Source organism: Melitaea cinxia, chromosome 9 (assembly GCF_905220565.1).
Source record: "Melitaea cinxia chromosome 9, ilMelCinx1.1, whole genome shotgun sequence".
Classification (NCBI taxonomy): Eukaryota; Metazoa; Arthropoda; class Insecta; order Lepidoptera; family Nymphalidae; genus Melitaea; species Melitaea cinxia.
This window is the reverse complement of record NC_059402.1, coordinates 9,513,878-9,527,362: the sequence shown is the minus strand read 5'-3', so window position 1 is coordinate 9,527,362 and position 13,485 is coordinate 9,513,878. Positions and strand designations below refer to the sequence as shown.

General features: G+C 30.2%; 1 long non-coding RNA gene across 1 annotated transcript; it reads right to left on the bottom strand.

Moving 5' to 3' along the window:
- Positions 1–9,198: 9,198 nt before the first annotated feature.
- LOC123656669 lies at positions 9,199–9,670 on the bottom strand. Its single transcript, XR_006743574.1, has 2 exons — positions 9,382–9,670; positions 9,199–9,315 (listed from the first exon to the last, which is right to left on the bottom strand). It is a non-coding gene; the product is annotated as an uncharacterized LOC123656669 (long non-coding RNA).
- Positions 9,671–13,485: the final 3,815 nt, after the last annotated feature.

Genomic DNA, 13,485 nt, shown 5'->3' with positions numbered 1-13,485 from the left:
ATATTATATTTACATATATATTTAGAAATATAAAAGTAAATAGTGAAATAGATTTAAGCAGATACCCAGGCGGTGTCATGTATCGTTGTTCCCACACTCGAGCAAGTCTCGATCACTAACTAAACTTACATGATAAGACTGCTCCCATCTTTAAAATTTAAATTTAAGTACGTAGTTATAATTTAAATTATTTGAAAGTATAGAACTATGAAGATGTATGTTAAACTAGAAATATACTTTTAGTTTATATTCAATGTCATCAACTTCACAGGCATATATATATATATATATATATATATATATATATATATATATATATATATATATACCACTACAGTAACAATGCTGCAGTAACCGTATGGCCCACCATATGGTTACTATAGCCGTTGCCGCCACTAACACCACTGCCAAAACAGCGTGTCGACTAGAATTGCACAAAACTCTTTAAGTAATATCATATTTTGGTTCTGACGTATACGTATGATAAGTTAGATTTACCACTTTATGCTTCCCCAGTTAGACTGCTTCATACTGCAGGCAAGAAATTTTCTGCTATTCCTCAATTAAAGTCAAACAAGAGAGATCTAAAAAAAAGAGCGTAAAATAACAAAGTGACATTTTCACACAACTGATATTAAATTTCACTAACATAATTTTGTAAACAGTAATTATAACACTGATAGTAGAAACATCGAGTAAGTTATATTAATAGTCCAAGATTTTTTTAGGCAATCCATTTTTAATGTATTATCTCATATACTAAATTTATTAAAAAGTATATTTCATTCTATTATCAGCTCGGTGAAGATCGATACAGGTTCGGATCTTAGACTAAGTTAAAACACATGGATTAAAAATGTATTCTAGTAACTGTATCTACTAAAAGCCTCTTTTATTTGTATATTACATTTAATCTCATTTTATGAAGAAGAAAAACTTTAGAAGAAACCTACTTGTATCTCAGAACAAATTCTGAGGGAAATCTGCTGTCATTTGATATTATTCATATAATTAGCTAAAATATATCTTGAATAAAAGTTACAAATGAAATTAAATAATTTACTGACAAAAAGAATCTATAGCCTTGTTTTAGATATGTTATCTTATTTTAAAATTAACGCTTTTGTTAAAATTTTGAAATTGAAAAAAATATCTATATTTACAAGACTTGCCCGACATGGCTACATTCTTGTACATATATAAAATTAAAACTGATATATTGTACTAAATGTAAATTTTCCTTCATCAACATAAACTATGACACTAGATTATAAAAAAAAAATCTTGAGTAAAAATAATTATTTTTACACAATTACGTTTTAATAATCTTCATCTTTGATCGAATATTTTACATCAATCAGACTTAGTAATTATTATTTCATATGCATAGCAATATAAATACGCGTCGCGTCGCTCTAAAAACATCAAAGTCCCCCGTAAACTGATGCAATTTTTGTAAATCCTTAAAGCAGGCGAATCCAATCTGATGCAACGATGCTCCCTTTGAACGCTTTTGAAAAGAGCAGAGCAGCAGCACGAAAAACGAAGGTAAAAAAGTTTAATGATATTTTATTAATGTCTCCGTTCTCCGACGGGTCTCCCGGCGGCAATAAGACATTGATTTAATCAAGTTTAAGACTTAGCCGATTATTCGATATTTCTAACGAAAAACAGTAATAAATTATTTTCATAAATTCCAATTTAAATTCTCATTCTACTAGAATCGATAAAGAAATTCAGTAAATGAAAAAAATATATATTTATAGGTGATACGTTGAAAATGAAGATTAAAATTTTCGTACATTTGACAGTTCCCTTTGTCTTTTAAATCGTAGCTTTCTCCATGTAAATATACGAGAATACGAAATATGAAATTTTTAATATCCTGAAGACAGGCGAGACTCGTCCTGCAAAGAGATCGGTGTTTCAATATTTTATGAACACTTAAAAGCAAATTAGATTTTTCTGTACTCCGTAAATATGATGTATTCTTAAAGAACGTGTTTGAGTAACGTTATAAATTAATTTATCGTTGGTGAAAATTTCTAAATTGAGAAATATTAAGTCGGGAATCTTATGAGTACTTAACATGGGATACATAAATTACACTTTCGCGAAAGTTCACCGTACGAACGAGGAGTATTCTATTACTTTATGAAGGTACTGCTAAATTATTTTCATGGACATTTTGTTCTTACTTTAAAAATATAAAATAAGAAATTTTATTAGGATCTCAATAATCTTGATTTCTTTTTTAACCGACTCCAAAAAAGGAGGAGGTTACTCAATTCAACCGTATGTATATATATATATATATATATATATATATTATGTATGTCCGGGGATAACTTTGTCGTTTATGTGTAACCGATTTTTATAATTCTTTTTTTGTTGGAAAGGAGATATCCCTGGTATGATACCGTGATAAGGAAACCAGGATCTGATGATGGAATCCTAGAGAAATGACGGAAATTCGAAATTCGAAATTTTAATTTAATCGAAATCCGATGTTTACCATGTAGTCACATTTAAATTTCATCGAGATCTGATTACAACTTTTGGAGTAATTTTTGACAATGCGTATTTACTTGACTAATTTTTCGTCTACCTACGTTGTATTACTTGTCGATGTATTTGAAGTCGTTTTTTTTTTTCGTTTGCCTTCAAACACAATTAGTTATTTTACTTTTAAAAATAATATTATATTTTTCACAAAAGAAAAAATTTTAGACATGAAAATGCAAATTTGCTTAATAAATAAAAAGCTTCATAATCAAGTAGGTGTCCACTATGTATCCTGATTTCTCTTTGTCTTCTTTCAGCCAGCTAAACAATAACTCCTCTGGACCTCTGGATTTTGCATTAGCAAGTAATTATAATTGAAGGTGATCATTCAAATATTATAAAAGTCACCTAATGGATTACTACGTATAAAACGCAGTAAGTTGACGTTACATAACAAAATAAATAGCAAATAAAATTGAATTTTGCTAAAAAGGATTCTATCTCAAGCGAGGAGCGCTATCTGAGCTATATAGACAACTACAATACAAATCGGTATTCTAATCGGTACATGCATATTCCATTTGTATTTTGCAAACGTTCCGTGTAGATACACTTCAATTAAGGGGTAAACTGTTATTGCTTATTTTAGTTTTCAATTTTCATTTCAATTTTATTTTTTATTTTTCTTGCTATATCATTTGCCATTAAAATTTAATGCCGTGAGTAGGAATAGATAAAATTCAAAGTACTTGTTTCTTTTTATTATATGCATTTATTAACTTAACAAAATATATTGAACACATATGAAATAGGCCTTTCCTAAAAACAAAACAAAGAATAATATAATATACCAATAAATGGGAACAAACCCATTTTTTTAAGCTACATTCTAAGTTGTACTTCCCGTTTCATTAGCCGTTTGATATTACTTACAAATTAATAGTAATCAAAAATACTATTTTTTAACCTTTAAATCAACAACGTATAAAATTAATGTATAAATGTAATTTAAAATACTACAATACATGTATATAAAAAAAACAAATAAAAGTGAGTTGACAATCTTGAGAAACGACAATAAATAAAATCCAAACGATTTGATAACTTTTATTGGAAGTCTTGAAAACTTTATTTCAAAAAGACGAATGATCTGCCAATGTGAATGAGACTCAATCTTTATCAAAGGTTTCTGTTCTTTCTGAAGATTGTAATAAAGGTAGAGTAAGCAAAACAAAGGCGCCACAATGATCGGATAAAACTCATAGCACGGTGTAATAGTTGTCGAGCAGACATTGCACCTTAATTAAGGGGGGTGAGAAACAGATGAACTTTGTTTCGGGAAAATTGACACTAAAACGAAAAAGCGTCTGAGTTTGCTTTTAATATTATGTGTAAGATCTAATGCTTACGTTCTTTAACACAATATTGTATTTCTTTAGGTGTGTGTGTGTTTTGGTGTGTGTTGGTGTAATGTACAATTTGTATAATTATATTGTAATGAAATTAAATAGATTTTATTTATTTCTCCGCTTAAGTGCGATATTCTTGAAAACATATTGTTCGATTGAAAAATAAATAATTATGTATGAAGTTAAGGAGTGTACCGACACTTCGTACAGATACCGATCTGTACGAATCAAAATGTAACATAAGTGAAACCACAAGTTTTATCTAGTATTGAATTATTTATGTGTTATTTCCTAATTATTTTCAATTATAGTTAATTATATTCACGTTTTTGCTCAATCATAAGATTAGTACTTACAATACAATGAAATTGATTTAAGTTCATTAATTACAATAAGAATGATAGTTCTTTTTACAGTTTCTCATATGAATATATTATATATCTACAATTCATATATATATAATTCTATATAAAAAAGAATTAATCGTTACATGAATACCTTCTATGGTACTTTGGATAACCCTATAAATAATTGCCTCGAATAAGTATCGAACTGACACCAGACGACACTCAAATTTAATTAATTCTTTTAATTAATTCTCATACAAAAGTGTATAAATCACTACAACGATTTTTACGAGCTCTTAAACGCTTTATTGTAGGACCATATTGAATTTAATGGATGAACTCTGCTTGGAATAACACCAACTTTATTCAAAAAATTAAAACAAAATTACACCTATTCAATCAAGATTTTTTTCAGTGTTTTTAATCTAGATAATATTTATTTGATATCGCATACGACCAATTTATATTTTTAAATTAATTTTAGTAAAACAACCTTTGTCAAAATATTCATTTTAAAAGTGTAATGAATTAAAATTAAATCGAATACAATTTTTACAAGCTATTCATGAAACACTTAATCATAAATTACTTTTACTATTAAGCATTGAGTCTATTGAACGATTTCAGTTTCGGCATCATTTGATCCAAAAATTAATTAAGTCCTGTATGGAGTGGTGAAACGCGTCAAGTGCAAAATTCGCTGAAACACTTTGAAACGAATGAGAGATGGTTTTGTTAATGAAAATGGAGAAATAATTATATATTCAAATTGACAAGGCATAATAATTACCAGTGCTAAGCGAGCAATTATCCAGAGCCTTTTTGCTCGACCACTCAACTCTTTTATGCTGCCTTTCAACAGATGAAGACATAGTTTTAATTGGAGTCGTTTCGAAGAATGCAAAGAGTCTCTTAATTAAAAATTTCAACTTTTGATGTACTGCAAAGTGAAAGATGTCTAATATCAGTATTTTTAAAACACTTCAATATATCACATAGAAAAAATTGACTATGAAAGTTTTTTTTAATAAAAGCGACATATCCAACATTACGTCTTCATCAGTACCAAACTACCGGTTCTATCATTTGTCTCTAATCATCCTCCAGCTGATAATTTCATTTAAAAGTTTCTTTCCAGTGCGTGTGTATATAAAGGGCATTTCCAATATCTGCACTAAGTCTAGTTCTACGCATATTTTCATAATGCCTAGAAATTAAATAGAAAATCTCAGCGCCTTGAATTAAAATGTTCTATTAAAATAGTCCTTAGAGTGTTTTTTGTTGAATCTAATTTTTATAATTACAAATATTTCTCTTTACCAATTATAAATTATTATTTATCATTTTTCATTGATAGAAAATGAACAATTAAACATTGTTAAATTAATTAAATTAAACAACACATTAAAGTTATATTTATAACAAAATCATTAAACAATCAACTAGAGCTTGAGTGCAACTGGCTCGATCTTTGAAAAAATTAATGTTTGTGCTGTGATAAAATGTTTGTCGAGTGCGGGGATCGAACCCGCAACCGCCGGCGCGTCAGCCACAAACCAGTACTGTGGCCGTTGCACCAATGCGTCGTATATACAATTTACAAATTATTTTATAAAGCTATTTTGCTAAAGTTTTCATCATTCCTTAAATTCATAATATCATTTCATCAAACCTTAATATTCCGGCACTTGTGAGTTAATTATATATACAGATGTATTTTATTTATATGTAATTTATTTTATTTATATGTATTATGTACTCGTATAAGTATAATTACTTTTACAAAAAATTTGTATCTGTAACAGCCGGCTGTTACTGAAACACAGGCATTATGTTGCCTGCGTTAGGAACAGACAACCATGTATTTATGCTTAAAATAAACCTTAAAAGGCTTTCTAGAGAAATCGTTCATGGTGCTAACGTTTCTAACTCATATGTTAATAAAGAAATAAAAATAAAATCTAAAACTCTCTACTTTCTCTGATATCTTATTTTTTAATACGATTTAAATTTCGTTTTATTTTTATTTTAAATGTGCGAAAAACTTTCTTACGTTTTCACGTGAAAATATGTTACAGTAACTATGATATGAAAAGGATCCACATTCTTTTAACGGAGATTCCCAGACAAAGTATTGTAATATTTTACCTCTATTATTAAATTTCGTTCCACTCAAATAACAAAATTATTTAAATTCCATTTTCGTACAAGACTTCAGAATATTTAAAACATCCCAGCATGAAATGACTAGACATCAATGAATACTAGACAAAAATATATTACCATAGCAATGAATAACATTTATTGCATGATATTTTTAAGAACTCAAAAAACAATTAGCGTAAAAGGACGCTTAGTCACATAAGAAAAGATATCTTGATATAAACGTCCAGTTAAAATAAAATATTATCTCATACGAAACTTCCCTACCTTTACATGCCAGATTTCATGTCTCGCTTATCAGTACAAAGTTAGTTCGCTGCCAAAATTTACCGACTAGTTGGTACGCATTACTTATTCCAATGAAACTGCAACAATTTAAAAATACTATCGTCATAAATATGAACATTATATTACGATCCATAACGGCTCGCAAAATTAATTTTTCTTCGGGAATATTTTCAGGTGAAATTATTTATTTAAATGAACTCCAATATTTGGTCGAGAGGTGGTCGCTTAAACTCACGAAAGATAGTTTATTTTACAGTTTCTGTAATAAAATCTACTTTTTATGAGTACTGAGCGATAATGACTGGTTTTAAGCAAATGACCACGAAATATTTGCTGTAACGATAACATAAAGACTAAAATAATGTTTTTTAATAAATATTACTTGAACACAATAGGAATAATGTATTAAATTGTTCGTAAAATGATCATAATAACGAGACAGATTTAAGACAGGGTTTAATTAAGTATGCCGTATAAATACATTCGAAACCGAATAGAACCTCAAAGCCGCTTTCGTAATGCAGTGTCAAAGTAAGTCCCCCTCTCCTCGGAAACCTTCAAATGTAGCTCACGAAATACGACGTTTTTCAAGCAGCAAAATGTAAACATTTCGCTAAAGTTACCAGTGGCAGGTATAATTTAATTTCATTTGGGGGGGAAGAGACAGGTTGATTATAAATTTAATTTATGAGAGGACTGACAGGACGGGACCTGCTTGTTATTCGTGGAGCGTGCAATTTATCGACTGTTGTCTGACGAGCGGTGACATGTTTGTCCGTTTAACGTTTTTGGAAGCAGGCTTGAGCACACACTACCGAGACACATTATGTACCCACATTATGCTTTACGTACTACCGATATTATTCAAACTTAATTTTATCTAACGTTCACACTGTTATCTTTAGTTAATTAAATTACTTAATAGTAGAAGGTAGGCCTTCGCCTCAAAAATGTTAGGAAAAACTGGTGAGGTGCTAAATTAAATTTTCCTGATTTTTACAACACCTGAATTACGTATGTATGTATGTAAGTTGGCGCAACGGTTACAGCGATGGATTGTACCTGTTGCGCTGGCGGTTGCGGGTTCGATCCCCGCACATGACAAACATTTGTATTGGCCATACAGGTGTTTACCGTGATCTGGGTGTTTGTGTAGTCCTTGTGGGTCACCCCACCGTGCCTCGGAGAGCACGTTAAGCCGTCGGTCCCGGTTGTTATCATGTACACCTGATAGCGATCGTTACTCATAGTAGGGAATATGTCCGCCAACCCGTGGAGCAGCGTGGTGGATATTGTAAGCTCTGATCCTTCCCTACATGCGGAAAAGAGGCCTATGGCCATTAGTGGGATATTACAGGCTGAACCGTAAGCGTAGGCTTTTGCGATTTCTCCTATCGACGATGATCACGGTCTCGTGAAGAAGGTGGTAAGTGCCATCCCAAAGGCGTCGCTTACGCGTTTTGCACAGTAATGTATTCTGTCTCATTCTCTCCTATACATTTATGTGTTTGTTTTTTATTGTGAATTGTTTCCGTTTCATCGAGTTTTAAATCACAACGATTCTACGGAATTTTAAAATGAAAATTAAAATATTGTTACAGTAACATAGCACGTCCTACATACTAGGCATTCACAGGACTGTCTTATCTGGAGTCTTAAGTGATAAATCGCCTGTAGGACAAACATAATTGTAATACTTGATGTTTAATAAAAGGCATGGGCATTTTAAAGCCTGTGGGTGTTCATTAAATATAAAAAAATAATAAGAAAATACTGGGTTTGCATTAATTTTTTTCTTGTTTTTTTTTTTGTTTTTTAACGTACCTTGTTTTTTTTTTTTTACTCTAATACTATTAAACGAGCAATATACAATCTGAATCTCGGAAATGGCTCCAACGATTTTCATGAAATTTAGTATGCAGAGGATTTCAAATGGCGCTAAATGGATATAGCTAGGATTTATTTTTAGAAAATGTCCTTTTATCCCTGTTTTTAGGCCAAAAATGGCTATAATATCGTTACAATACGAAGTTAAATTTCGAATTTGTCAATAAAGTTTGTAATAGCTCAGATAGAAAATCGGCCAATCAGGTTCAAATCCCCATGTCTCCAGATCGATTATTCTTTTTTTTTCTTTTTTTTTCTAATTGCACTCATGATTTTTTTATTTAAATAACCAATTCATATTTTTTATTATTATGTTGATAAAATCGGAACATATTATTCATATTTTATCAATATGTAATTCGTTTTTAAATATGATTTCCAAAAAACACGATTCACTAAAAATACCGAGCTAAGCTCGGTCACCCAGGTACTATTATTAGTACACGAATCACGCAGTTCATAATAATAGAATTACATTTTTCGTAGTTGTTATTGTCTGAATTAAGATCTTTACAAACCGTGAATCAGTGTAATGGATTATAGTAACTATTATTCCTTACAATTTATATGAGAAGAACGTGTAAAGAAACAGTGAGGAATGAAAACCTGTCCAAATCTTTATTATTCTCCGACAGGAAGGAATAACATTTTGTATTAATTACTACGAGTACATATTTGTTTTAAAACGTACTAAACACGTCAATCTGCTTTTTTTACTTAAAAAATGTAAACGTTTACCTATCACAACATCACATATGCCAACTTATGAAATCGTAAAAAACCGCCCGTAGTTATGTGACTTCAAAAACGGATTTTATAAATTCAAAGTAGTTAGGTACTATAAATAAATAACTATTCCTAAAGATGGTTCTCAATACACATATGTACTATGTCAAACTGCAATATGATCTTTTGAACCTTCCTTGATTACAAACTGATTGATTGGAAGCGTCGACCAGCTGCTACACTAGTTAGTTAGACGACCCAACCGAATACTAACAATCAGACATAAGCGTTGTAATTATAATATAATTTTGATCAAAGTAATCCAATACGTGGGATGAATTTATAAAAATGATTATTTTATAATTTCTTATTAATTTACAGAAAATGATTTTACCTACAACAACATTAATAATTCGATATATTATGTGATAAAATAATTTTGTGATTACTTATAATTATTTCTTTTTATTTATTTAGTTAGGGTGTGTGTTTAAGCCACAGATTTATAAATATTACCGGCAGTTCAATCACTATACTTGATCACCTTTATTAATCTAAAAGCGATCCAATTTCACAAATCATATTTTATTAAACATATTTATTGTGGTTATATTTTTGAAAATTTGAATCCCTTACTTCTATATATACATAATCTCCAATATATTATTATATATCTTCCATATAAAATATACAATATATAAAATAATATGGCTGTGTGGTTAGGGTAGCAAAGAATATAGCCCTCTCTTCCCGTGAGTGTCGTAAGAGGCGACTAAGGGATAACACAGTTCCACTACCACCTTGGAACTTAAAAAGCCGACCAATGGGATAATCATCCAACTGCTAACTTTGAAATACACAGGCCGAAGACGGAGAGAGCGTCTTCGGTGTGCCAAAGATACCCAGCGGTCATCAACCCGCCTGCCCAGCGTGGTGACTATGGGCAAAACACATGAGTTGACGCCATTTTTGGCGCAAACTTTTGGAGACCTGTGTCCAGCAGTTGACTGCGATAGGCTGATGTGTGTGTGTGTGTGTAAAATATATAAACCAGCCTGCTAACATTCTACTGCTTTTCAAATTATCTTTGCATATGAAAAAGAAGATTTTCCTAGTACATCACACTGCTTCATTGGTTTGGTGCATACATATAAGAGTAAAATATTCATCTGCGACGAACATAATTTATCAAGGTGTCTTTCTTTAGCGTGATTTTCAAAAAAATCCAAAAACTAATTTTTTGATTCTTCGTTTCCATATTTTTAGTCTGTGAACTTCCATTTAAGAACCTAAACACATCTTTTATGTATATCTGTATCTAACAGTATTTTACACGTAAACAACTGACGTCAAAACACAATTTATTTATTATTTCTATATAAAGATAAAATAAAAATATTACTTATTAAATTATTAATAACTTTTGACAAGCCTTTGACAATAAACATTAAAGACACTATCTCGTCTCATTTTCCATTAAACATTTATTTTACATTAAAACGTTATTTAGAAATAAATTATAATAGGCTGTTAATTTAAAATAACGTAGAATTAAGGACGAGATTTTATCTGTCGGGAAAGTAATTTCCAAATGGCGCTTCATTTACAAGAACAAAAGGACAAATCAAAGAAAGGGCTGTCTAACTTCTTTTTATTCGGAAATATCTTTTGTGAGAACGATAATTATCTTGTTCAGCGGCCCATTTTGCCGTCTATTTTTATTGTAATTTGGGTTATGGTATTTCAGAAAAAAAATTAAAAGCATTATAAAAAATTACAACACGAGTGTAATATGGTTTTATATAAAGTTATGAAATTACTTTGTTGGTTTGTACAAGGGCGAAATTAATATGTACTTCTATGTCAATAGAGGTGAAATTGATCTGATGTATATTAACTATTTTGTTCATATGTATTTCATAGACCTCCTAAGCAGCGGTACATATTTGATGAAGTTTTTGTATATTTCCTAGATCCATCATTGACTTTAATTCACGACTGGCAGCAACAGAACGTACTGTTATTCCCTATATGTATATATTATATTTCCCTTACTTCTCCTTAGATTTTTTCATGCAAGATAAAAAAAATGGGGGATCGTTTTTGTTTAATTAAATTCGTAATATCGTTTCCTACAATAAGTTTTAAAATATTTCTTGTACCAAATAAAATAGTTATATTAGGTCAATTACTTGATGTTCGCTTCTAATTTGTCTACCTCTACTTCTCTTAGGATCTCGAAAGGGGTTTTATGGTTATCATTCCGGTTTTAATTTTACTTAGTTCAAGAACCCCTTTTCTTTAGCTATATGTCTTGCACAACACTTATTTTTCTAGTATACTATTTTCTACCCAGTTTCAGCATTATTTCATTATTCTTACAAGTTGCTCGATCACTCTCCCGTATTAGGAGGAAACTACATACTAAACATCGGTAGTGCAAACATTAAATACCTTCCTTCTTTTATTGGCATATCTCTGTTCTCCATTATCTCGTTAAGTAACTAAAACCTGTTGCATGTGTTATTAGTTATTTTTCCTAGTTGCTCGTTCATTCGAAATAAATATTGATATAATACATAAATACTCATTTATGTATTATTATTTATTCGTAATTTAAGTAAATATAGTTTTTTAACATTCTAATGGCCCTTCCACTGAACAAGAGACTAACCCTAATACCTTAATTAGTACATTGTTTTGGCATCGCTTCTAAGGTTTTTTCAATCAGAAAAAAAATGACAGAAATTTGTGACTGACTTGATTGTGATTGCGATTGACTGAAATTTGTTCTGTCTATAGTCAGTCGTAGTCTATTCAGCAATCGTGAATTTTATCTTTTGACCTATATAGGAGTAACGGACAAATAAAATTGAATCCTCGAGTCACATATATTCGACACGAAGTTCGTCGACTAATTATGAACTTTACTGATCGTTTTTTTTTTTTTTTTTTGTAATCTTTATAGTATTTCAGTAAATTTATAAAATCATTCATCATATTTTTAGTATTGATATTTTTCTGTTAATTTTCAAAAAAAATATATTTTAAATTTAAATAAATAAATTGTTACAGTGAAATGATTAAAGCGTTATTTTTTTTTTTGTTTAGAATATTTATTTTTAAAATAATTTGTTTCATTAATCACTTAGTCAGAGGATAGAAAACAAATATACACTGGCGACCCGCCCCGGCTTCGTACGCTTGCGAAAACAATCAGTGTTCCTCTACTATATAATGCATGTATTATACATATAAACCTTTCTCTAGAATCACTCTATTTACTAAAGAAAAACGCATCAAAATCCGTTGGGTACATACACAGACAGTGGGTAGCTACTTTGTTTTATACTATGTAATGATATATTACCTCGTGTTAATAATACACTTAAAATGAAAGATTAATATATATTAGTTAGTAAGAACAAACAATACATATGACCAGCGCTGCATCGAAAGCTAAAACAACATCAATATAACTAAAGTATTACCAATATAATTTTTATAATTATTTCGATTCATTTATTCTACACATGAACATACAGAAATATATTACATACACAACACAGAAGGATTGTAAAATTAATGCTACATTGCAAACCACAGTAGATACTAAATTACTTAGTGTGATAACAGAATCGTAAAATCATAATTTCATTATGTATCCCAAATAACTCTTGTTACCTTAATGAAAATTAGTGTACATTGAACGAGAATCTGTGGCCTGTTACGGATACCGAGGCGAAATATTATTATTGGACTTCGAGTTTTGGTTATTAAAGGTTCGCTTTAAGCGGTGCGACAAATTTAACACTTAAAAAAATCCTTTGAAACTCAATGGGCAATCCACTGAATGCGAAGGGCTTACCATAAATAATGCTTAGTGCTCAGAAAGAGGTGCTCAAATTGCTTTCACATGATATATCCCCCAGTCCAACTACGTTTAGCAATATTGAATTTTTAAAATAACATGCTCTCGCTACGTACTACATAAGTATATGAAGATAGTCGTAAAAATATACTTTATTCAAATAGTACACAGGTTAGATATGTCGAATGTTATACATATTTTCATTTTGTATATTATTTTTGCCTTTGAATCAATATCGCGCAAAAATTTATGTTAGGCTACTTGAATCGACGTTTTTACTTTATTTAAA